Source organism: Engystomops pustulosus, chromosome 10 (genome assembly GCF_040894005.1).
Source record: "Engystomops pustulosus chromosome 10, aEngPut4.maternal, whole genome shotgun sequence".
In the NCBI taxonomy this organism is placed as follows: domain Eukaryota; kingdom Metazoa; phylum Chordata; class Amphibia; order Anura; family Leptodactylidae; genus Engystomops; species Engystomops pustulosus.
Genome location: NC_092420.1, coordinates 85,975,547 through 86,001,790, shown reverse-complemented (window position 1 = coordinate 86,001,790; position 26,244 = coordinate 85,975,547). Strand labels below are relative to the sequence as shown.

At 47.0% G+C, this 26,244-nt stretch overlaps 2 long non-coding RNA genes across 2 annotated transcripts; both read right to left on the bottom strand.

The window, feature by feature from the left end:
- Positions 1 to 6,877: 6,877 nt before the first annotated feature.
- LOC140104534 (uncharacterized) lies at positions 6,878 to 7,479 on the bottom strand. Its single transcript, XR_011850353.1, has 3 exons — positions 7,395 to 7,479; positions 7,159 to 7,191; positions 6,878 to 6,934 (listed from the first exon to the last, which is right to left on the bottom strand). It is a non-coding gene; the product is annotated as an uncharacterized lncRNA (long non-coding RNA).
- A 144-nt stretch (positions 7,480 to 7,623) lies between these two features.
- On the bottom strand, positions 7,624 to 8,398 carry LOC140103948 (uncharacterized). Its single transcript, XR_011850215.1, has 3 exons — positions 8,351 to 8,398; positions 7,947 to 7,991; positions 7,624 to 7,832 (listed from the first exon to the last, which is right to left on the bottom strand). It is a non-coding gene; the product is annotated as an uncharacterized lncRNA (long non-coding RNA).
- Positions 8,399 to 26,244: the final 17,846 nt, after the last annotated feature.

Here is a 26,244-nt window from a genome sequence, read left to right as displayed (position 1 = left end):
AGTAACATGGTGATGGCCAGGAAGAATGAGAGGATTCTTATCACACACTTCTAAGTTGGCCTTGTTCAGGCGGCCACCAACCCTCAGCATACCATGATCATCAACCATTGATTTCATGTTGACAATTGGGCTGCTTTTTGGAATGTCCTGTCTGTCACGAAGACATTTCAGTTCATTATGAAAAGCACTCTATGTATCACTAACATCTTACTTAGTGTAATGTCTTCTGCAGAGAGAGGCTTGGGACACATGTGCCAACCACGACATTCAGTGCTATCGTTACTGGTATGAAAACACTGTGCAATGTGAACTAACCTTGCAATGGTGCGTACAAGTTTTAGCCATCTGGAAAAGCGCTCAAATAGGTGACAGTTCAAGCCGGACCTCCTTTCAGACTTTGTGATGAGGGTACTCACTTCAGGACATATCTCAGGATCGTTGTCAGGATCTTGGAGACTGAAGACGTCTTCATCAGATGCTTTTTTATTCTCCTTCAGCAAGAACTCTGGACCTGTCAACCAAGAAGACTTGGCAAAGGCGCTAAGAGACGATGGTCTGGTGGCACAATCTGCAGGGTTGAGGTTAGATGACACATAGTGCCATTGTTCAGTGTTGGAGGATTTTCTAATCCTTTCTATAAAGGCCACAAAGTGATTTTTCATCTCAGGCTTGTTTCTTAATGTACGTTGCAAGGAAATGAATCTGGATAATGCTTGTTCCCGATTGTTAGGAAGCCTGGCTCTTTCAGCCCTAAAGGGTAAGGGTGCAACCCAATGGTTAGATTGATCCTTGAAGCATTCACTGTCCATTATTTTGATAAACTCTTTATCTTCTATGGACGAAGCTACTCTGTTGTCATCTTGTGTCGTGCGAAACACTGATCCTCCTAAGTCATCATAAGGCGTAAGAATGATGTCTGGTGCCTTGTGGAAGTTAGAAAGATGCCCCTTTACCTCATAATGATGAGGGCATGGTCTAAAGTGAGTTGTGCGACCATTATTGAGCACAAAGGTTTTAAAGGAGTTCACTTGAGATGGTCTAAGATTCTTATCTGAACACACATTGCCAATGATTACCCAGCCTAGATCAAGTCTTTGTGCATATGGGGCATCATCTGGGCCATTGCATTGTTGACGTACCTTATGAACTCTCAGAATGTCTCTCCCAAGCAAGAGAAGGATGTCAGCATTCAAATCCATCGGATCGATCTCTTTAGCCAGGTGTCTCAAGTGGGAATGATGATAAGCAGCTTCGGGAGTAGGAATTTCCTCTCTGTCATCAGGTATCTGGTCACATTCAATTAACGTTGGTAGGGATATGTGGATATTCCTGTTAATTGGAGAAATAATGCATCCAGTGGCTCTTCTGCCGAGGGTCTCTACTCGTCCAGAACAAGTGTTAAGGGTGTATGGAATTGCTTCTCCCTTTATACCGAAGGTCTCAAAGAACTTGGGTTTTGCTAGAGACCTGTTGCTTTGTTCGTCTATTATGGCATACATCCTGATGGCCCTTTCAGGTTGCCCTTCTGGGTAGACACTCACCAGACACACTTTGGCACAGCACTTGGAACCATTTTCCTTGCCACATACTTCCATGCAGGAGGAGGAGACAGTGGTAGTAGCTGAAACTTGAGCTGGTGGCTCCCCGCCATGCACTGTGACGGCTTTAGATGCTGCTTGAATTTGTGGGATGTCAGGAGAAGGGGTAGGATGCATGGCTACAACATGTTTGTCGCTACCGCATTCAGTACACTTGATGACAGCCTTACAGTCTTTAGCGAAATGGTTTGAAGAAGCACAACACTTGTAACACACTCCTAGTTCCTTGAGCATGTCTCTGCGTTCTTGCAAAGTCTTTGCCCTAAGCCCACGACATTCATTCAGTGGATGAGGTCTTTTGTGTATGGGGCACATACGGTTAGGGTCTTTGTCTTTATGGCAGGAGCGTCATGTCTAGTGTTGCAGGATGCAGTCAGTGGTACGTCTGTCTTCCTAACAGACACTGTTCCTCTTAAGTCTCTACATTTGCTTGTTTGGTTTTCATACCTTGAGCATGATGATGAAGCTGGTAGAGTAGATTCTGTGAAGTCAAAGCTGGGATCATTCTTCTTCCGAGCTTGGTCGCTGATGAATCTGCAAAAGTAGGAGAAGGGTGGAAAAGACACGTTGTGTTCTCTTTTGTACCTGAAGCCCAGATCTGCCCATTTTTCTTGCATGCCATATGGTAGCTTGGACACTATTGGGTTAACACCGTGAGCTGTATGAAGGTAACTCAGTCCTGACAGACGTGGATCTGTTTTGACTAACTCCAATTCCTTTAATAGGTCGCTTAGGTCTTGAAGCTTGCGGTTGTCCTTGTTGGTGATCTTTGGGAAGATATGAAGTCTCTTAAATAAGGCACTTTCTATGGCTTCAGAACTGCCATAAGTCTGCTCAAGTCTTTCCCATGCTGCAGCAAGACCTTCCTGTGAGTGGCCCGCATGAACTGCTCTCAATGTCTTTACACGTTCTGCAGAATCTGGCCCTAGCCAGTTAACTAGCAAGTCAAGCTCTTCCTTGGCAGTGAGGTTAAGATCATTGATTACTGCTTCAAAGGTGGATTTCCAGACTCTATAGTTTTCAGCATGGTCATCAAACTTTGAAAGACTAATGTTTATCAGTTCTCTGCGCATCATATATCTGGCAAAGTCTGACATATCTGATCTCCCACCTTGTGTCACCAGATTACCTTGCAATATCCCTGGAGCATGTAGATTCTCTGCCATATGGGGCTGAGATGAGTCAGGATGAAATGAGGTAGCATAAGGGTTAAGTGGCACTTTAGTCTCAAGATGATCCACTCGAGTGATGCTAGAAATTACCTTGTTCTGGGTAGCTGGCATCATCTGATACTTTACAGGCATGGCCGTGTGGTAGGTTTGAAATTGTCCTGGAGATGATTGTTTTAGCACATAGTTGGCGGTGCGGTCATCTGGGTCTTCCACTTCTGCAGGAATGGAGCAGTCATGGTCGGTGACTTGGACTATTGCTTGCTCAAGAACCTTTAACTTGGCTAAGACGGCTGCTTCCTCCTTTTCCATTTGGAGAATTTTCAGTTGGGCATCTGCCTCTGCTTGTCTTTTCACCATTTCTGCTTCTTTCTTGGCAAATGAACTTCTAACACTAGCTTCCTCTGCATCAGCACGGATTTCAATAAGCTTGTCGTGTAATGCAGACCTACTGGAGCGGGAGGTTCTGGAAGATGATAGTGTATGTTTGGTTGAAGTGGACCGGTGAGATCTAACTTCTTGCAAGTGTGCAATGCGAGCTTCTGCCTCATTTTTGGCATCTTTCACTATGGTATCCTGTGAAGGAAGTAAAGTCTCTCTCTTGGCTAGCTCTGCTATGGCATCATCAAATTCGGTATTACTCAGGAATGTGATGTACTTTGCAGACAGCCGCTGGTAGCGATCATAGGTGGTAGATAAGCGATTTAATGTTTTGCCTAATTTGGCTGCGTCACTGTCATAGCGTGAGATGGCTGCTACACAGTGTTCAATTCTTTGCCCTAAATCATCAAGGTTATCACAGAACTCTTCCTTAATTACTTCAAAGTTCTCTCTGATCTTTTGTGTGGGTCTGGTAACACGTTTAGATCGTACAATTTGTTCTTCCTGGAACACAAACTCTGTATCTTGCACATCTGTGGGTCTGGAAACATGGTGCACTTTGCTAGGTGCAGTGACAGAGGATTTTATAGAGCTTTTTGTAGACATGTCAATCCTTGTCAATGTGGTACTGTCTCTTTAAGATGGGGTTGCAGCTTGTTCACAATGGTGAGGAAGCCACGCTGGAGAAGACCCTGATAGGTTGGGAGTGCAGTCTCCGTATAAACTGGATGGTAGATAGTAGAACTCACTGACATTCATTCCACAGCGTTGCCATTTGCATGAAGGGAGGATGCAATGGATGTGCTTTAGGTTCAGTTTAATGCCTTTACCTTAGAAATGACATGCCATGCGGTCAAAACACATTGCTACTGCACAGTAAAGATGAACATGTCTGCTACAGTCACAAATGGAGGACAGCATGAAGAAGGAGGAAGTGATGTCACAGAAAGAGGAGGAGAAACTGGGTAACAGTGCATGATGGGATAGCTAGCTTAAAGATACAGCAAGCAAATTATCCAACAATAAAAACTTTGACCACTAGGTGGCAGCATGCATAACATGAGTATGAACATATCATTGCAGACTGAATATACAATTGACAACCAATAACAACATATGACAGGCTGTCACAGCATATACAGCTTACATAAATCTTACAACATATTCAACCCCACAGATATGTAACACAGATTCATGTTACTATATACATCCCCCTGCGGATGGGTCCCATCTCTGTATCTGACACCAATAGGTGCTCATAGCTCCCTCTTCCTCACTGCTCTGTCCCTGTGCCAGTCCTTACTGTAGTCCTGGTATTATATTCATGAATTACCAAGCTTGGAGTAAATAGTTATTGCTATCTCCTCATCCCTTAGAGCAACAGATTGTGGGAAAAAAATTCAAGAGGTACTTTCTGATACAGGACTACAGATCTGGATGTGAATAGAGTATCAAAAATGATATATTGGCATATTGATACTCCAATTACATCCAAATCATCTGAGATTATATAATTGTAGATAGATGATTACAGCTCTGGATGTGACTGGAGTATCAGAGATGATCTAATGGCAGATATAAGCTTCAGCTCTGGATGTGACTGGAGTATCAGAGATTATATGATGGAAAGGATAAGACTGCTGCTCTGGGTGTGACTGGAGTATCAGATAATCTAATGGCAGATATAAGACTGCAGCTCTAGCTATGACTGGAGTATCATAGATGAGTTAATGCCTCTGCAACAATGTTTGCTAAGCATGTGTCAAAGATAAAATTGCAGCTCTGGATGTGACTTGAGTAAGTTATCTTATACTATGAATTTCCTGCATTGGCTATAGCAACCAATCAGAGCTCATATTATTGATCTAAAAAAATAGAAGCTGAGCTATGATTGGTTGCTTTGTGCAACGCGGCAACCTGCTGAATATCCAAGCTTACCGCTGCTACAGCTTATAGACCATAGGAACATAGGGCCACATTTATCACTTGTTTTTTCTGTTGTTTTTGCGCCTTTTCATTCAGGCGCACCGTTTTTGCGCCATTTTTGCGATTAAATGCCTAACTAGCCGCGCAGCAAAAATAACCAGCTTTCCCTCATCTATCGTTCAAATCCAGATGTTTTGCTGCGCCTAATGATATTCATCACTTGCAACGTTTTCATTTAGGCGCAAAAACGGGCGCAAAAACACTCCAGCCCGAAGGTGGCGTTATCTGAGAAGAAAGCACTGAGCCCCTTTGCAGAAGAGCTCATTTCTAGCAGCAAAGCTCAGCCAGACACTGGAACATATAATAGATACATTAGATACATTACAGACAGGAGCTGCAGACTCTATTTACAGTTCATCACCTTCTATTTACAAAACATTCTGCAAAACGCTGAGCTCACAGCAAGAGCAAGAGAAGTTTGCACAAGTTTGCAGAAGCTTGCAGAAGTTTGCAGATACTACAAACAAGTGTCCCCCATGTACTTCTGCACAGTGTCTGGGGGGGGTATTGTGCAGAATTACAGGGGTGCAGCAGGAGACCAGCAATGGGGGATCCCCTCCAGGAGAAGCCACTGCTGAGGAGGTCACTGGGTGCAGGGTGTCACACACCTGGGTGCTGCTGTGAGTGTTATCTTCATTCTGGGCTGTGGGAGAAGCAGAGAGGAGCTTGTAGCAGGATGACATGTAAGTGCCTGAATCTAACATTGCGCCTAAACTGCGCCAAAATTGCGCCTAAACTGTGTTAAAGTAAAGTGATTAATAAGAGGCAGAAAATATACTTATCACAGATGGTTGTAGCTTGTGATAATTCTGGCAAAACAGTGCGCCAGAATTTAGGCGCAACTACTACACTTAGGCGCACAAAAGTGATAAATGTGGCCCATAGTTCCTATAGTTTGACATTAGGTTACTATGGGTATTTTGGAAATTTAAACTCAAAACAAAGTCCATGATGTTCCCCAGGTCACAGGATGTGGCTGGACAAAATTTCATAATTGTAATTGGGATGGTGTGGAAAGCACAAAAAATACATAGACACAAACATATATACGCATATATACATACATACACACACATACATATATATACATTGACACATACATATATACATACACATACATATATACACACACACATACAGAAAACCTGCCGGAAATGCGGACGCGGGACCCTTAGTAAATAAGCCCCAATGACTCACATACAGACTGGATACATTTTTTACATTTTTATTGAATATTTTGTAATATTTATATTTTACTTTTTTCATGCAGTTGATGCTACATGTGGCCTCCTCTTCCTCAGGAGTCCTGATCTGGGATGGACACATCTTGCTCATAGTTTATGTGACTTGGAGATGGTTTCCAGGTGCTCCGTCCTCAGTTGGGAAACCTGCACCTTGACATCTCCAGGACCTGCAGAGAAGCACCAGAGAAAGCACCAAGACATCTGCAGGCTACTCCCTAGCTTGTGGCCTCCAGGTAGCGGCTGCTCCTTCCATGTGTCTTTTGGCTTCTCCTTGTGTGACAGCAGCTCTCCTCATCCTCTCATGCAGTGGCCGGTGGATCTCCAACCCTCAGAACTGGGCAAAAGACATGTTTGATTCCCTGGTTTGGAGACCTCCATGGTGGGAAGACGTTCCTCACTGTCACAGCGGGTGATGTGGGAAGCAGAATGGGTGGACTCGAGCCATCGCCCTCATTGGTGGCAGTGGTGGAGCTGCTCCTGTAACCATCGGCCAGGATCAAGGTCTTCTCATTCCACAGTATTAATACTGAAGCAGCAGAGGAGGCACCTGATGAACCTGCAGGGGATAAGAGCGGATTGTAAGATGGGACTGGTGGTGTCTGTGGGGACTGGTGCGGAGGGTCTACGCGAGGGGTAGGAGGTGAGATAACTGGGGTCATCACTATGGAACAGGTCCTGGAGACACAAGTGGATTATAGGAACACCCCACACACAATCAGCTGGAATAACAGGCTGTTATAGGGCAGAAGTGAAGGGTGTGATGCAATGTCATGTACTTACCTGGATGGTGCTCTGTTGTCTCTGGAGCTTCTGCTGTGGAAATATAAAGAGTTCACATGAGGAATAATAGGGCACAACACATGGGGAAGTACATTATATCACCCTGTCTGCCACCACTAGGGGGCGCTCTCTGCAGACTGATTTATTATACTCTTCTATAGGAGCAGTATAAATCCCTATGCAGAGAGCGCCCCCTATAGACCACAGCAGGTAACAGAGGATAAGGAGTCACTCACTTGTCCTTGTCCTGACTTCTCCTTCTCTGCCATCGCGGTTTCCACCACCTCCTTCTCCTTCTTAAGGAAAATAGATAGATAAATAGATAATCACAGATAAATAGTAGATATCAGTCCCATGTATGTGAACCCCTTCTCCTACCAGCAGTGTAAATGACGTCTTATTTCTCCTATATACTTATGGGATGGACTCCTCGCTGGGCCAGGCCTGCTGCAACTCTTGCCCCAAAGGTCTACAATAGAAGACACAGAGATGAATGTATGGACTCTGATGACATCACTGTATATATGTATAATGTCTGTATATCTGGAGTCTGCACTCACCTCCCCGCACTCTCAATGATGTCCTCTATCTGTATCTCCTCCACTTCCTCCTCTTCCTCCACAACTTCCTGTTCTTCCTCCTTCTGCTCCGTCTCCTCCTCTTCTTCTTCCTTGCTGTATGACATAGATTATATCTTTATTAACAAATCTGTATTATATTCTTTGGGGTCTTAAAGTGAAAACATTTGTCCCCCCCTGGACTCCAGAAGCCCTGGATTATATACTTACATGGTCTCCAGGGTGAAAGGACAAAATTTGTACAATGTTCTTATCCTGTAAAAGAAAATACAGCGCTGATTACTGGAACTGCCCCACACATGTCCCCTATATACCCCTCATATACACCCCTCTTCCACGTATACCCCTCATGCCCCCCAAATACTGCTCATGTACCCCATACACCCCTCATGCCCCCAAATACTGCTCATATGCCCCATATACCCCTCATGTTCCCTGTATATACATTATGCCCTGATCTACCGCTCTTGCCCTCCCTAAGTTACAGCAGGATCGCCCCCCCCAGCCTCATTTCCCCCCAGTAATAATCTATAGCTATAATGTTGTGTAATATAAGATGCTGATATATAATTAACCCCTTGGATAGGAGGTAATTTGCAGAGAAGTATAATTACCGTACTGGGAGATGCGCCCCTCTCACACGCTGCCTCCACCTGTTGGGGGAATGATGACGTGTACAGGTCAGAATTGTCTCACCCACAGACACGATACAATGTAACATCTCCGTATATTTATATGGTAACATCCACATCATCCATTCCCCGCTGTCGTTTATGTACCAGACCCAGGAGGAAATGTATAATGTGACCTGATTGGTTGCTTTGGACAACTGCGTCATGTCAACGCTGTCACATGGTGCGTTCTTGGACAGTTCTTGGGCCATTTTTGGTGTGTTTTTTGACATGCGTTTTTGTATATTTTATTTCAATCATTTTATTAGGATTTTAAAGATTACATCGAATAAACATATAAAGATAACGAACATAACAGCTCTATATAAAGTAATACATTAACGGTAGGTGTCCGCACAGGAATGCCAGGAAAGGCTTTAATGATGCATGTTGTAGAGATGGTATTGTCCTCATCAGCTCTCAGTCCGGGTGGAAGCAATAGTGTAGAGTCACAGGTTGTAGCCCAGTGTATGAGGGTGACCATATCTATGTATCCATCAGGATGGAACTCATGTGAATGAGAGCTTATCACCCATAGTAACTGCGGGATATGGAAGGGAGGTAACAGCCACTGCCTCAGACTCTGTGTTCCACTATTCCAGTGCCATCATCGCTACATTTGTTGGAGTACCTGAGTTAGAGGCCTCCCGACGATATAAGGAAGATTCTGTGGAACTTAGACACCTATTAACAAATTGTCAGGACATGGGGAGGACATTTTACAAGAAATACAAGGATAAGACTAGGGACATACGAAGGAAGGGGACGGTTAGTGGAGGGAGCATCGCGCAGCTAAGAGAATATGGTCTAAGTGTCAGCGCCTAAGAGGTCTCTGAATCTCTGGGATTCCCGAAAGACCACCCAAGGCTGCCACAATTGTATATGCTTCTCTGTGGTGCCGAGGGTGTCCGCCATCAGCTCCTCCATACGAAAAATGGCCATGAGCTCCTGTGCCCACTCCGAGATATACGGTGGAGTATTAGTGCGCCACTTACGAGGGATGGTTGTGCGGGCCGCTATGAGAAAAAACCTCAATAGGGAACCCTTCTGTTTCTTTATGGTGCCCGGAAGAATGGACAGTAATGCCACCTCAGGGGTTTTGGGGGCAAGTATGCCAGTCACAGAAGATGATACCTCAAACACCTGGTTCCAGAAATGGGTGATTTTAGGACATGTCCACCAAATGTGCAACATGTCACCTCTCTCACTCTCGCATCTCCAACATGTGTCCTGAATCGAGGGGTAGATTGAATGCAGTAGGGTTGGGACCCTGTACCATCTGGACAGGATTTTATAGTTTCTCTCTTGTGCAGTGCATGCTATAGAAAGTTTGTGTGTGAATAGAAACGCCCTGTCCCAGTCCCTAGGAGACAATGATACGTTTAAATCCTTAGCCCATTTGTCAAGGAAGGGCGGTGGCGAACTATCTGACTCTTTTATGAGGAGGCCGTAGATTTGCGAGATGCAATGTTCCGGAGGGGGGTTCGTGCGAAACAGAGTCTCAAATGGGCTTAGTGGCGCATTGAAGGCAGCGGCGGACCCCGGACCCTTAAGGAATACTCCCAGTTGAGTCATTTCCAGCCATGAGAGATTGGAGGAGGTGGCCAGGTCCAATAGCTCCGTTTGTGATGGAATTGGTGCTTCCCCAAGAATATCATGCATGCGTATATCTTCATGGCTGGAACGACCCAAAAATTTGGTTCTAGAAAAGGCTGGTTGGAAGTCCGGGTTGTAGAACAATGGCGTGAGGGGACTGAAGGGTCGGGACAAGACTTTCTGTTGGATAAGTGACCTCCACATCTTTAGGGTCTGGGCTAGAAATAGAGTCTGGGGTTCAATTTCAATCTGTTGGGAAGATATCCAAGGCAGAACACGGATGGGAACCGGGGAACTATATTGTTCTAGTCTTACCCACTGCTTAGTGTGTAGGTGGTAGTGCCAATCTATCAACCGAACCAGGACTGAGGCTTGATGATACGTTCTGAGATCCGGTAGGCCTACCCCCCCTGCTGATTTTGGTTTGATCAGGGTTCGCCAGCCTATACGCGGGCGAGATGTCCCCCAGATGAACCGCAATATGGCAGAGCGCAACGACCTAAAGAAGGAGGAAGGTGGAATTATGGGAGCTCCCTGGAAGATGTAGAGGAAACGGGGCAAGATGTCCATTTTGATTACGTTGATTCGGCCGAACCAAGACAATTGTTTCCTGTTGTATGAGGTCAGGTCTGTCAGAGTACGTTCTAGTAGGGGTAAGTAGTTAATGGCATATATCTTTGAGAGATCTGTGGGGACTTGGATTCCCAGGTACGTAATGGATGTGGGGCGCCAACGGAATGGGAAATGATCTTTCACCACTTGGATATCGTCTGCTGGGAGAGATATATTTAAAGCCTCGGATTTGCTGAAGTTAATTTTAAAATTACTCAGCCGGCTGTATGTCTCCAGCTCACTGAGCAAAGATGGTAGCGAGATCCTTGGTTGAGAGATGTATAACAGCAGATCATCTGCAAACAGCGCTGCTTTATAGTGGCGTTGCCCAACTTGGATGCCCTGTATTGCAGAATTGTTTCTAATGGCATTAGCCAAATGCTCCATTACTATTACGTAAAGGAGGGGGGAGAGAGGGCAACCCTGGCGCGTGCCGTTACTGATCTGAATTGGAGCCGAGTAAAAGCCATTTGCTCTGACCCTAGCCTTAGGATTCCTATAGAGGGCCAGGATTCTCCCCAAGAACTTGGGACCCAAGCCCAAGTGAGAAAGTGCCCCAGACAGAAAGCCCCAGTGCACCCTGTCAAAGGCTTTCTCTGCGTCTATTGACAGGAGGCAAGCAGGAATTGATCTTTTCTTGGCCTGTGCCATCAGGAGAAATGTTTTATTTAAATTATCTCTGGCCTCTCTACCCCTGACAAATCCCACCTGGTCAGTGTTAATTACTTTCGGTAAGTGGGGGGCTAGTCTATCCGCCAGAATCCTGGAGTACAGCTTCAGGTCCACGTTTAAGAGAGAAATAGGCCTATAACTGGCCGTTGAGAGAGGGTCTTTACCTGGTTTCAGAAGGACACTAATGTTGGCCTCCAAGGACTGTGGATGGAAGGCGATGTCAGGAGAGACGGCGTTGAAAAACTTTGTTAAGAATGGAGTAAGAGCCTCTTTGAACATCTTATAGAAGGCCGGAGAGAAACCGTCAGGTCCAGGGCATTTACCAGAGGGTGTATTCTTAATGGCAGAGAGAATTTCATCAGCACTAAAGTCTGACTCCAAAGCTCCGATTGCCTCCTCCTCAATAGGGGGCAAAGCAGTGTCCCTTATATATGTCTCTATTTCCTCTAGCGAGGAGGCTGGGTCTTGATCAGCTAACTGTCCTTTTATATTATATATCCGGGAGTAGTATTCGCCAAATGCCGCACTAATATCTACTGAGTTGTGTTTAATCTCGCCCCCTGCTGTTTTGATGCGGGGGATATGTGTGAATCCGGATCTAGTGTGTATGAACTGCGCAAGTGAGCGTCCGCACTTATTAGAATGTTCGTATAAATGGCTTTTAAACTGCATTCTCTGTGTCAGGGACTTCCTGTCCAGTAGAGCCCTAATCTCGTCTCTAGTGAGTATCAGATCTGCTAAGACCTCAGGGCTCTGATCCGATTTATGTCTGGATTCCAGTTGGTGTAATTGTTGCAATAATGAGGTGAGTTTGGCGGAGTTCTCCCTCTTTAATCTGACTCCGTGGTCTGTAATGCGGCTTCTAAGTTCGCATTTAAGTGCTTCCCACTTCATTGGGAGGACTTCGGGACGAAGCTCCTGGGAGAGCACCCATGATTCGATGGTGTTTTTTATATCTTGTACACATAGCGCATCTTTCAGCAAGTGATCATTCAGGCGCCAGGACCAAGGTCTCTTGGCAATTGTGGGGATGGTGACCGACAGATAAATTGGCGCATGATCCGACAGAACAATATTGCCTATGGAGGCCGCTGGTTCCCACGAGAGGGCCCGGTGTTGGATAAGAAAGAAGTCTATGCGGCTGTACGAATCATGCGCTGGGGAATAATAGGTATAATCCTTATCTTAAGGGTGGAGAATCCGCCAGATGTCAACCAATTGAAGATTATGCAGATTTTTTTTTAAAGAACCCAACTGTCGTAGAGGGGTGTGACTCTTTCCTGAAGAGGTATCCAATTGGACACCTAGAGGGAAGTTAAAGTCTCCTCCAAGCACTAGTACCCCCTCCGAGAACATCGCTAACTCATGTAGTATCTTCCTACCGACTGTGACAGGGGCGCGATTAGGCAGGTATAGGGTTGCAAATGTAAAAATTTGATCAAAAATTTGCAGTTTGATAAATGCGTATCTGCCTGCCTCGTCCAGACGCTCGCCCAGGACAACATGTGGGAGGGTACGATGGATCGCAATTGACACGCCCCTAGAGCGTGAGTCGGGATTGGAGCTGTGGAACCAGGTGTTAAAGTATCGGTCTCTGATCTCTGGGAAGTGTCCTGTTTTGAAATGTGTCTCTTGTAGGAATAGGACCCTGACGCCCTGTCTATGCATGCCATAGAGAATCTGGGATCGTTTCTGTGGGACATTTAGCCCCCCAGCATTCAGCGACCCAAGCTTCACCGTCGCCAAGTGTGGGAGATGTACGGAACCCTACCGTGTGTGGTCCCTGAGCTGGGTGTGGGCAGGGGATTAGGGGAGGGAACAATAGGTAAGCACACAGGGGGGATTGACGCACACAAACAGTAATATACGTAGGGGGAGTAATTGACAAGACAGGGCAGTTGCAGTCCTGACAAAATAACAGAATATCTACTATAGATATAAACGATACAAAAAGAAAACTAATAACACAGTAAACTGGTTTACCAAACCAAAGTTTGGAGGGGTATAGCTAATGTAAATACGCGGACAAACCTGCTGTACGCGTTACCCCAGGGGGGGAGATAGCTAGCTAGAGCGGAGAAGCAGACAGCATGGACCCCCTATAGGCTGTATATTAACATAAAAAGAAACAGTGTGTAATGAGAACCATCCAGCATTAATATAGATGTATATGAACCCGCCTCGGATCTCCTAATGCAGGGTGTATATGTCAGATAAAACACAAAGAACTAGGCAAGCTCGGGTAGGACTGACATACCTATACCCATCAGATCAGAACATGGAAGATACATTCAAAGATTTGTTTGTCATATTCACTTATCTGAAGCTAGCATTCAATGGAGAGGCATCACATACTTGTAATATACATATTTGTAATATGTGAGACCAGTCGCGGCGGGTCAAAGCATCAGACCACTCAGGGGCGAGGGTCTCTCGGCTGTCGTGGAGACGCTGGACGCGCCCCACCCTCACGGGCCCCACGACCTCTGCGCCTTGGAGGTCTAGCCGGCATTGGAAGAGGGGGACCTCCTCCTCTCATTCCCCCAGGGACCGGGAGTCTTGGCCACTCATTTATAAGTGGGGCTGGGAATCCCAGTGCAGCAGAGAGCCCCGGGACATCCATCGGATGGTGCAAGGTGTATCTTTTATCTGCGTGGCGGATGTGAAGGCAAAATGGGAACCCCCACGTGTAGGGTATATTCTTTTGTCGTAGTTCTCCTAGGAATGGCTTGAGCGCCTTGCGCTTAAGAAGCGTGAGGCGGGAAAGATCCGGAAGCAACTGTAGGGCTACACCTTGGAACCTAATTTCTCCTGCCTCCCTTGCCTTGGACATGATGGCATCCTTGAGTTGGTATTTGTGCACTCTGCAGATGACGTCCCTAGGGGGGTCTCGGGCGGCAGGCTTGGCTTGTAGGGAGCGGTGTGCTCTATCCAACTCCAAGGGAGTGTGTTCTGGGACCTCCAATAGGGAGTTGAAGATTTGCTGTAGAGTGGTATGCAGTTGAGCAGCTTCAACTGTTTCAGGCAGCCCTCTCACTCGAATATTATTCCGACGACCCCTATTTTCGGTATCATCCAGTTGATCAGCTAGGAACTGGAGTTGGAAGGTGTGTGCAGCTAAGATAGCGTCCTGGTTGTCTACTCGATCATTTAGGGTGGCCTGGGTGGCCTCCACGTTGGTGACCCTAGTGGCTACTCTCTGAACATCTTCTCGCACTGCATTTAGCTCCGTAGTATATGCCTGCTCCAGTCTGGCTACGTAACTTTCCATATCTTCCCTAGTGGGAATTGAGCGGAGGTGTGTACGTAGAGCTCGCAACTCGGCTAAAGCGCCCATTTCTTGTGACAACATCATAGCGGGCAGTTGGGGAGGCGAAAGAGAGCCGTCAGAGTAGGGAGACATCCTGGGGCCTAGATCATCTGGGCCCTGCTGGGTAGGTACTGGTATGGAGGAGGAAGGGGGAATGTCTGCTGGAGAACCCCCAGCAGGTGTAGAAGGCCATTCTTCCCCCTGCGAAGGCCACAAGACTGGGGAGTGAGGGGCTTCGTATGGGCCTCTAGATTGTGGAGGCCCGTGCGGTCCCAGAGATGCCTGGGAGGGGCCGGCGGAGTGCGCCCAGAAAGAGGAGGGTGACTGTGCCTGGAAAACTGGTGTGCTCACCTCGTCATGAGGGGACCCAGCAAGGTGTTGAGCACATGGGCTGCACTTTGGGGCATAATCTGTATCCTCAGGTGCTGAGACTACCTGTGGTCTAGCTGGGCATGCTGCCAAGTCCTGCACTGTCCCTTTGCTGCATGCAGCCTTTCCCTTAATGAGCGCTGCTACCTCGGTGGGAGTCCCTGTAGGTGTGTTCCTCTGCTCTAGGGACTGACGCTCACCTGTAGTGCGGGCTGCTCCAGTAGCCTCCTGTTCGCCCCGCGCATCCGCACTCATGGGCATCTCGGCAGCGGAGGTGCTGGGCGCCGCCATCTTGACTGAGCGGCGCAGGTCTCCGGTCGCCCTCGGGGCTCCGCGGGGAAGCAGAGTTGCAGCCGACTTCTGCTTGGTGCTGCCAGGTGACACGGGGACTTCCTCACCGCCCGCTCCCGTGTCCAGCGCAGAGAGCGAGCGGGATGCGTGCGCCACATCCGGACCCTCCGCCATGTTGGCGCCTCGTGGCTGGGATGCAGGAGCCGCTGCCGGAGTAAGGTACTTCCCGATACCTCTCGCCGCCGTCCTGGTTGGGGGAGCGCTGGGTGCCTTAGGGTCCACCTTCTTTTTGGGACCCATCTAGGATGTTGGATGGAGCTGGATGGCCTTGTTAAACAGCTTAGATTGGGGGTCAGAGCGGGAGCTAGTGCAGGATACGTCTGTGCGCCACCATAGCTAGGCCACGCCCCCGCGTTTTTGTATATTTTCATGCATTTGGCTGGTTTGAATCTGTTTTTCTGCATTTCTGGAAGTGTGAGCAGCTGCGAAAAACCGACCAACGCAAGGAAGACACGGAAAAATGCATGTGTTTAAATACGCACCAAGAACTGTCCAAGAACACAACGTGTGACAGCATCCTAACTCATTAAAAAGGACCTGTCACCCAAAATTTCGGCACTAGGAGCTGTTACTAAAGTAAGCAGCTCCTAGTGCTTGAGCAAACGCCGCAGTGTTAGAGTGATAGCGTTACCGGAAACCTCCTAACACTGCAGTGGGGTACAGTGTAATCATCGGACTGCTCGTAAAGCGGTCCAATGTATTCATGAGGGGGCGGTCCGAGGCGCTGTCTCTTCCCCGGACCGCCCCGCTCGCTTTATAGGCTGGCGGTAACTGCCGTGCGTCATGTGGCAGTCACCGCCCCTAACCACGCCCCAACCCCGCCCCCTCATGAATACATCAAACCGCTTGGCGAGTGGTCTGACGTTTACACTGTACCCCGCCGCAGTGTTAGATAGCGTTATAGGAGGTTTCCGGTAACGCTATCCTTCTAACACTGCGGCGTTTGTTCAAGCACTAGGAGCTGCTTACTTTAGTAACATCTCCTAGTGCCGAAATTTTAGGTGACAGGTAAACTTTACTGTGATATACATACATCATCTGCTCATATCTCTCCTCCTGATCTTCCTCCTCCTGCCTGATGTTCTCCTCCTTCTCCTCCGTCTTCTCCTCCTTCTCCTCATCCAAGATGTTATCCCTCTGCTCCGCCACTTCCCTCCACTCCTTCACCAAGATGATAACTGGCTGAACCTCCGCCTCCTTCTCCTCCATCTCCACGACTTCTTCCGTCCTACAAGTGAAGAGGACAAGGATTGTCTAGAACATTCTCTATAAGCTCCACAAGCCAGTGATGGCCGGTGATACAGGGTCCCCGGGTATAAACATCCCCCCAGAGATATCAGACACATTGTACATTAATAGGAAAGATGAACTTACCTCAAAATCACTCACCAAAATCACTAACAAACTCTCCAACAACAACTCTACAAAACAGGGAAAGTAAAGAAGCGGCCATTACTGAAGAGGAGGAGACAAGAGAGAAGAGAATGAAGGACATAACAGGAGCTGAGGACACAGCGACTTACCTCCAACACCTACAGAAACCCTCAGGGGTGTGTCAGTTCCGTAGCTTCTTATATACCAACGTGAAGTCATAATGTGGGGGGAGGAGCCAAACTCAATATTCCATGACATCACAAGCAGCAGCTATTCTGTAGCAGAAAGGCAACCAATCAAAAAGCAGGATGTTACAATGTGGGAGGAGCCAGCAGCTCATCATTCCATGACATCACAGAGAGATCAGAATTCTTCCCTCTCTGCAGTTCTTCAATGTTAACTCCTTAGTGACCAGAATATTTTATGAGCCTCCTTTAATTTTCATTTTTATTTTTTCCTAAGTTTGAATTCTAAAAACCATAATGTTCTTAAGAATAATCCTATGGAACCCGGGGAATGCCTGTATACATAGCGCGTAAAGTCAGTTCTTGGTATATAGTCCTAGGTGTATACTGAACATACAATCCAGCACAAAATACTTTGGGCACAGAAAGTATTAAGACCACTTTACATTTTTCACTCTTTGTTTCATTGCACCCAATTGGTAAGATCAATAAAGTTCTTTTTTGCTCAATAATGTGTCCTCTGCCCCCATCTTGACAGAAAAAAAAATTTTTTTTTGCTAATATTAAACAAGAAAAACTGAAATATCACCTGGTGATAAGTATTCAGCCCCCGGTGATAAGTATTCAGCCCTCGGTGATAAGTATTCAGCCTCCGGTGGTAAGTATTCAGCCCCCGGTGATAAGTATTCACACCCTGGTGATAAGTATTCAGCCCCCGGTGATAAGTATTCAGCCCCGGTGATAAGTATTCAGCCCCCGGTGATAAGTATTCAGCCCCTGGTGATAAGTCTTCAGCCCCTGAGATAAGTATTCAGCCCCTGGTGATCAGTATTCAGCCCCTGGTGATCAGTATTCAGCACCCGGTGATAAGTATTCAGCCCCTGGTGATAAGTATTCAGCCCCCGGTGATAAGTATTCAGCCCCCGGTGATAAGTATTCAGCCCCCGGTGATAAGTATTCAGCCCCTGGTGATAAGTCTTCAGCCCCTGGTGGTAAGTATTCAGCCCCTGGTGATAAGTATTCAGCCCCCGGTGATAAGTATTCAGCCCCCGGTGATAAGTATTCAGCCCCCGGTGATAAGTATTCAGCCCCCGGTGATAAGTATTCAGCCCCCGGTGATAAGTATTCAGCCCCTGGTGATAAGTATTCAGCCCCTGGTGATAAGTATTCAGCCACTGGTGATAAGTATTCAGCCCCCCGGTGATAAGTATTCAGCCCCCGGTGATAAGTATTCAGCCCCGGTGATAAGTATTCCGCCCCCGGTGATAAGTATTCAGCCCCCGGTGGTAAGTATTCAGCCCCTGGTGATAAGTATTCAGCCCCTGGTGATAAGTATTCAGCCCCTGGTGATAAGTATTCAGCCCCCGGTGATAAGTATTCAGCCCCAGGTGATAAGTATTCAGCCCCCGGTGATAAGTATTCAGCCCCGGGTGATAAGTATTCAGCCCCCGGTGATAAGTATTCAGCCCCTGGTGATAAGTATTCAGCCCCCCGGTGATAAGTATTCAGCCCCCGGTGATAAGTATTCAGCCCCTGGTGATAAGTATTCAGCCCCTGGTGATAAGTATTCAGCCCCTGGTGATAAGTATTCAGCCCCCAGTGGTAAGTATTCAGCCCCTGGTGATAAGTATTTAGCCCCCGGTGATAAGTATTCAGCCCCTGGTGATAAGTATTCAGCCCCCGGTGGTAAGTATTCAGCCCCCGGTGATAAGTATTCAGCCCCCGGTGATAAGTATTCAACCCCCGGTGATAAGTATTCAGCCCCCGGTGATAAGTATTCGGCCCCCGGTGATAAGTATTCGGCCCCCGGTGATAAGTATTCAGCCCCTGGTGATAAGTATTCAGCCCCGGGTGATGAGTATTCAGGCCCAGGTGATAAGTATTCAGCCCTCGGTGATAAGTATTCAGCCCCGGGTGATAAGTACTGTATTTGGCCCCTGGGGATAAGTATTCAGCCCCTTTGCTCAGTGTTGAGTAGAAGCTTTGGAGCTGGTGCAGCCAGGGGTCTTCTTGGGAAGATGCTACAAGTTCCTCCCCCCTGGATTTGTGGATCCTCTGCCTCCTCCTTGCAGATCCTCTCCAGTTCCCTTAGGTTGGATGGTGAACGTTGGTGGAGGCCATTTTCCAGGCCCCTCAGAGATGCTCCATTGGGTTTAGGTCGGGGCTCTGGTTGGGCCAGTCAGGAATGGTCACAAGAGATGATCTGAAGCCTCTGTGTTATTGTAGCTGTGGGCTTAGGGTCATTGTCTTGTTGGAGGGTTCAGCCCAGTCTCAGGTCCAGGGTACTCTGGAGGAGACCTTGCATTACACCCAGTGGTCCTGTCCTTGCCCTTTTAGCATGATACAGCCCCCACCATGTCTATGCTGGGATTGTATTTGGCAGGTGATGAGCAGCACCTGGTTTTCTCCACCACTTAGAATTATAATCAAAAAGTTCAAACTTGGTCTCATCAGACCTGAGAATCGTATTTCTCATAGTCTGGGAGTCCTTCGTGTGTTTTGCACACTGTATGCAGCTTCATATGTTTGGAGAGGCTTCTATCTTCAGTTGTGGAATTTTCTCCCACCTCCATAATACATCTCTGGAGTTCAGCCACAGGGATCTTGGGATCTTTCTTTATCTCTCTCACCAAGGCTCTTCTCCCACAATTGCTTAATTTGGCTGGACAGCCAGGTCAAGGAGGAGTTGTGATTGTCCCAACCTTCTTCCATTTAAGGATTATGGAGAAATTATTTTGTAACCTTGGACAGATCTTTGCCTTGCCACATCTCTGTCTCTGAGTTCCAAGGGCCGTTCCTTAGACCTCATGATTCTGATGTGCTCTGACATGCACTGTGAGCTGTGAGGTCTTATATAGACAGGTGTGTTCCTTTCCTAATCAAGTCCAATCAGTTTAATTAAACACAGATGGACTCCAATGAAGGAGTAGAACCATCACAAAGAGGATCAGAAGGAAATGGACCGCATGTGAGCTAAATATGAGTTTCATAGCAAAGTCTCTGAATACTTATAACCATGTGATATTTCTGTTTTTCTTATTTAATACATTTGCAAAAATTTCTACATTATTATGTTTTTTTTCTGTCAAGATGGGGTTCAGAGTATCATAGTATCATAGTATCATAGTATATAAGGCTGGAAGGAGACGCAAGTCCATCAAGTCCAACCTTTAAGAATTAAATAAATGTTTTATCCCCATAACCCGTGATATTTTTTCTCTCCAGAAAGTCATCCAGGCCTCTCTTGAACATGTACATAGAGTCTGCCATAACAACCTCCTGCGGCAGAGAGTTCCATAGTCTCACTGCTCTTACAGTAAAGAACCTTTGTCTATGTTGATGGTAAAATCGCCTCTCCTCTAAGCGTAGAGGATGCCCCCTTGTCCTGGTCACAGGCCGAGGTATAAAAAGATCTTTGGAGAGATCCTTGTACTGTCCGTTCAGGTATTTGTACATTGTAATGAGGTCTCCCCTCAGTCGTCTTTTTTCTAAACTGAATAATCCCAAATTTTTTAATCTGTCGGTGTATTCTAGTTCCCCCATTCCCCTAATAATCCTGGTTGCTCTCCTCTGCACCCGTTCCAGCTCTACTATATCCTTTTTATACACTGGTGCCCAAAACTGTACACAATATTCCATTTGTGGTCTGACCAGGGATTTGTAGAAGGGCAAAACTATGTCTTTATCATGAGAATCTATTCCTCTCTTGATACATCCCATTATTTTATTTGCTTTAGCAGCAGCCGCCTGGCTCTGGTCACTAAAATTAAGTTTACCATCCACCAATACCCCCAAGTCCTTTTCAGCTTCAGTTTTACTAAGTAATTGACCGTTTAGAACATAATTATACTTTTTGTTTCCATGGCCCAAGTGCATAACTTTACATTTATCTACATTAAACCTCATCAACCATTTCTCTGCCCATCCCTCAAGCTTCCACAAATCCCTCTGTAATGCTAAACTATCGACCTCAGTATTTATTACTTTACACAGCTTAGTATCATCTGCAAATATTGAAACTTGACTGTGTAAACCCACTACAAGGTCATTAATAAAAATATTAAAAAGAAGTGGCCCCAATACTGACCCCTGTGGCACTCCACTGGTAACATCAACCCAATCTGTGCCATTAATGACCACCCTCTGTTTTCTATCACTAAGCCAATTACTTACCCAAATACACAGATTTTCTCCTATTCCCAGCAGTCTCATTTTATATACCAACCTTTTATGTGGCACGGTGTCAAATGCCTTTGAAAAGTCCAGATATACAACATCCACAGCGTCCCCCAGATCCAGTCTTGAACTTACCTCCTCGTAGAAACCAATCAGATTAGTCTGACAGGAGCGATCTCTCATGAACCCATGCTGACGCTGGGTTATAAGGTTGTGCACAGTGAGATACTCCAGGATAGCATCTCTAATAAACCCCTCAAATATTTTCCCCACCACAGCAGTTAGACTCACGGGTCTGTAGTTTCCAGGATCGCTATTTGATCCTTTTTTGTATATTGGTACCACATTTGCTATGCGCCAGTCCTGTGGAACATAACCAGTCCTCAGTGAATCTTCAAATATTAAAAATAACGGTTTGTCTATCACCGTACATAATTCATGCAGAACCCGGGGGTGTATGCCATCTGGCCCAGGTGATTTATCTATCTTAGTGGTTGCGAGGCGGCGCCGTACCTCTACCTGGGTTAAACTGTTGACATTATAAAAAGAATTAACATTATTCCTCATTGTGTCTTCCACCAGGGGATTTTCCTGGGTAAAGACAGTTGAGAAGGCGACATTCAGTAGATTGGCCCTAATATAATTTATATAATTATATTAATGAGCAAAAAAAGATCTTTTTTGATCTAATTCAGTTGAATTTTTTTCCTCTATGCCCTACCAATTTTGAGGAATCAGAGCTATGAGATTAGGCACCTAATAAGGAAATTCATTTACTGTCACGCAGGAGGTCCAGAGATATAACATCACTTATAACTCAATGATTGAGGTGGTTTGAAAAAAAAATCCAACTGTGATCAAAGCAGTCATCTTCTGTGGTTGCTGTCTGATTTCTTCTGCACGTTTTGTTCTATTAAAAAAAAACACAAAAAAACGAAAAAAATTTAAAAAAGTAAAAAAAAATTTAAAAAAAAAAATGTACAGTTTATTTTTCTGTTTTGTCTATATAATAGACTTTCATTTTGAAAATGTTGAACCCGAGGGTTAGGGGTAGAGGATGAGGGCGTGGGCGTCAAATTACTGCAGGGGTCAGAGGCCGTGGTCCTGGGCGGGTGAGACACCACCTACTGATGAAGGAGCAGGGGAACGCTGCAGAGCTACACTCCCTAGGTTCATGTCTCAAGTTACTGGGACTCGTGGTAGAGCACTGTTGAGGCCAGAACAGTGCGAACAGGTGATGTTGTTTATTGCGGACAATGCTTCTAGCCATTTGTCCACCAGTCAGTCTTCCACGTAGTCCACCCATGTTACCCAAGTGAGCACTCCTCCTGCTCCTCCACCTCAGCCTCCTTCCCCCCAGTCTGCCCCCTCCCAGGAAAATTTGTCATTTGAGACGGCTTACTTTGAGGAACTGTTTTCTGGACCCTTCCCAGAGTCACAAACCACTTGTCCGGTTGCTGCTGAGCTCTTTCCCGATGCCCTGGTTTTCCACCGGTTGCAGTCTGTGGGTCATGATGACATTATTCACGTAGTGGAAGTAGTGTGTAAAGAGGTGTCGGACGATGAGGAGACACGGTTGTCAGACAGTGGTGAAGTTGTTGTCAGGGCAGGAAGTCCGAGGGGGGAGCAGACTGAGGGATCGGAGGATGATGAGGTGACAGACCCAAGCTGGGTTGATAGGCCGGGTGAACACAGTGCTTGTGAGAAGGAGGCGAGTCCTATAGCAGAACAGGTTGGAAGAGGCAGTGGTGGGGCCAGACGGAGAGGCAGGGCCAGAGCTGGTGCATCAGCGCCAAATGTTTCACGTAGTGAAGCTCCCGTGGCGAGGGCTCCCGCGGCGAGGGCTAGATTTTCTGAAGTCTACAGGTTCTTTAATCAAACACCGGATGACCGACGGACTGTGGTGTACAACCTGTGCCACACCAGGATCAGCAGGGGTTCCACCACTACTAGCTTAACCACCACCAGTATGTGCAGGCACATGAATGCTAAACACCCCATTCAATGGAACCAAGGCTGTTCACCTCCGGCCGGGCACACCACTGCTCCTTCCCCTGTGTCATCTGCTGCCTCTGCTAGTCAGCGCCCAGGACCCCGGCCCAAACACCTCCTGTGCGAAAACCACACCTTCGCCTCCACGATCCTCCACAGCATCCACCAATGTCTCCATGCGCAGTGTCCAGCTCTCTATACCCCAGACGCTGGAGCGCAAGAGGAAATACAGTTGTACCCACCCACACGCCCAAACCCTCAACGTCCACATCTCCAAATTACTCAGCCTGGAGATGCTGCCCTATAGGCTGGTAGAGACCGAGGCCTTTCGCAACATCATGGCGGCGGCCGCCCCTCGGTATTCGGTCTCCAGCCGCCACTACTTTTCCCGATGTGCCGTCCCAGCCCTGCACCAGCACGTGTCAGACAACATCATCCGTGCCCTGACCAACGCCGTTTCTGACAAGGTCCACCTAACCACGGACACGTCGACGAGTGCTGCCGGGCAGGGCCACTATATGTATCGCTGACAGCACATTGGGTGAACTTGGTGGAGGCTGGGACTGAGTCTGACCCTGGGGCCACTCATATACTGCCTCATATACTTACCTCGGTCAGGGTCTCTCAGGCCTACTAACTGTTCAGCGTGTATGGGCAGAAGAAGAGGAGTTGGAGGAGGAGGAAATGGGCAGTCAGGCCAGTGAGGGGAGTGAATTCTTGCGCGTTGGTACTCTGGCGCATATGGCAGATTTCATGCTAGGCTGCCTATCCCGTGACCCTCGCGTTCAAATAATTTATTCCAGCACCGATTACTGGGTATTCACTCTCCTGGACCCACGGTACAAGCAAAATCTTTCCACTCTCATCCCTGGAGAGGAAAGGAGTGTGAGAATGCATGAATACCAGCAGGCCCTGGTGCACAAGCTGAAACAGTATTTCCCTTCTGAGGGACTACGTAGCTGACCATACCATCGTCCTAAATGATCACACAGTTCCCTACAACTACTGGGTTTCAAAGCTGGACATGTGGCACGAACTGGCGCTGTACGCCTTGGAGGTTCTTGCCTGCCCTGCCGCTAGCGTGTTGTCTGAGCGGGTTTTCAGTGCAGCTGGTGGCATCATCACCGATAAGCGTACACGCCCGTGACAGCGCTGACAGGCTGACGCTTATGAAGATGAATAAAGCCTGGATTTCTCAGGATTTTCATTCTCCACCAGGTGAAAGCAGCTCAACCTGAATAATGTATGCACTCCTCGTCCTCATTCTCCTCCTCTTTGTACACTAAAACAGAGGCAACTGGCTATTTTTTGCCATGGCCAACTGGCTCTAGCTATAGTACTCTATGTATTTAATTTTTCTGGAGGGCCACCTACCTGCTCCTCTGGTTTGAAAACTTTTTTGGACTGCCACATACAGGCACTATCCAAATTTATTGTCTCCATAGCAGCCCCCACACGTCGTCTTTATAGCTGCCTCCAAAAGTCGTCTACATAGCTGCCTCCATACATCGTCCCCTTAGCAAACGAGCTGTGTAAGGCAGAATTTTGGGTTGTTTTAACGGCTTCCACATCAAACTTGTTAACTTTGTCGCCACCCTGCTGTGTTATCCACAAAATATACCGCCAAACTTTTATCACATACCGATATTATTTCATCGCTACTTGCGCATCTGTTTACGTTCCGCTCCCCCGCCATAACCAGGCCAAATCCTTATAAGAACACTACTACACTTGATCTTATACAAAAGGTTCTTAGAAGTGCTGTTTGTAGCCCCACACCTGCTTTGAAAATTATAATTTTGGGTGGGGAGGAGCCGAGAGGCAGGGGCTTGGACAGGCAAAAGCTCGCCTGGTAGCAGACCGCCAGCTCCATCCCAAGATTAGGCAGCCACAGAGGCATCCATGTATGCTGCCCCTGCTGTTTGCTGTCCATTTCGCCTCCACGATCCTCCACAGCGTCCACAGCGTCCATGCACAACGTTCAACTGTCTATACCCCAGACGCTGGAGCGCAAGAGGAAATACAACATATCGTCCCCATAGCAACAAGCTTTGTCAGGCTACATTTTCGGGTATTTACCGGCTGTGATTTTCTGGAAATTTATATGGTTCACTCATTTTGATAATGGATGCCTCCACACGTCGTCTCCATAGCTGCCTCCAGACATCATCTCCATAGCTGCCTACAAAAGTCGTCTCCATAGCTGCCTCCACATGTTGTCCCCTTATAAAACAAGCTGTGTCAGGCTCATTTTTGGGGTGTTTCACCAGATACGTTATGGAACTAGGTCACTATGTCGCCACCATGCTGTGTTATCGACTAAATATACCGTCAACCTTTTGTTCACATAGGAAATCATTTCAGCGCTTCTTGCTCACCTCCTTTGGTGAAACCTGAGTCCATTTAGGGTATGTCGCCATGCCACTCTCTAGCCTGCCGCTGCTGCCGCTGCCTCTGCATGCCGTCCCCTATAGTGTCAGGGTCAATTATTGGATGTTTTAGATGCTATCTAGCCTCATTCGGTCACTCTGTCATGGCCATGTTGTTGCCCATAATTTTGGCATAATGGTGCGTTTAAGCAGCCTCAGAGGCATCCATGCATGCTGCCCCTGCTGTTTCCTGTCCATTTCCGTGGTGTTTCCATCCTTTTCTGAGGTTCCCAGGTGTTTGGCCAAGCTTCCCTGTGCAGAGCCTTGGTCCACTTGAAAAATGCTCGAGTCTCGCATTGACTTCAATGGGGCTCGTTATTCGAGACGAGCACTCGAGCATCGGGAAAAGTTCGACTCGAATAATGAGCACCCGAGCATTTTAGTGCTCGCTCATCTCTAATTATGATATCATCTCCTAAAATCATGTAAAAATGTGCTGCCAATGTCCTGGTTCTAAATGGACAACTATGGGAGATGTTACTAGAATTGCCCAGGGAATAACTTGTAGGTGTAGGGTCAGGATACACCCAAGAGCCTTGCTGCATGTTCTGTCTTTACCCCAGATGAGGAGACACATGGAAAAACCTTCTTATAAAACTCCTCAGTCTCAGTTAAGAGAATGGAAATGACTTATTTATAAGGGCTTCTTAAATCGGGGGTAGGATCCACTGGATAGGATCTAACTGGCTGATCAGTGGGGGTCTTAGTGCTGAGATCCCCGCAGATCGCAAAAATGAGGGGTCTGCCGGACTAATTGAGCAGACAGGCGCG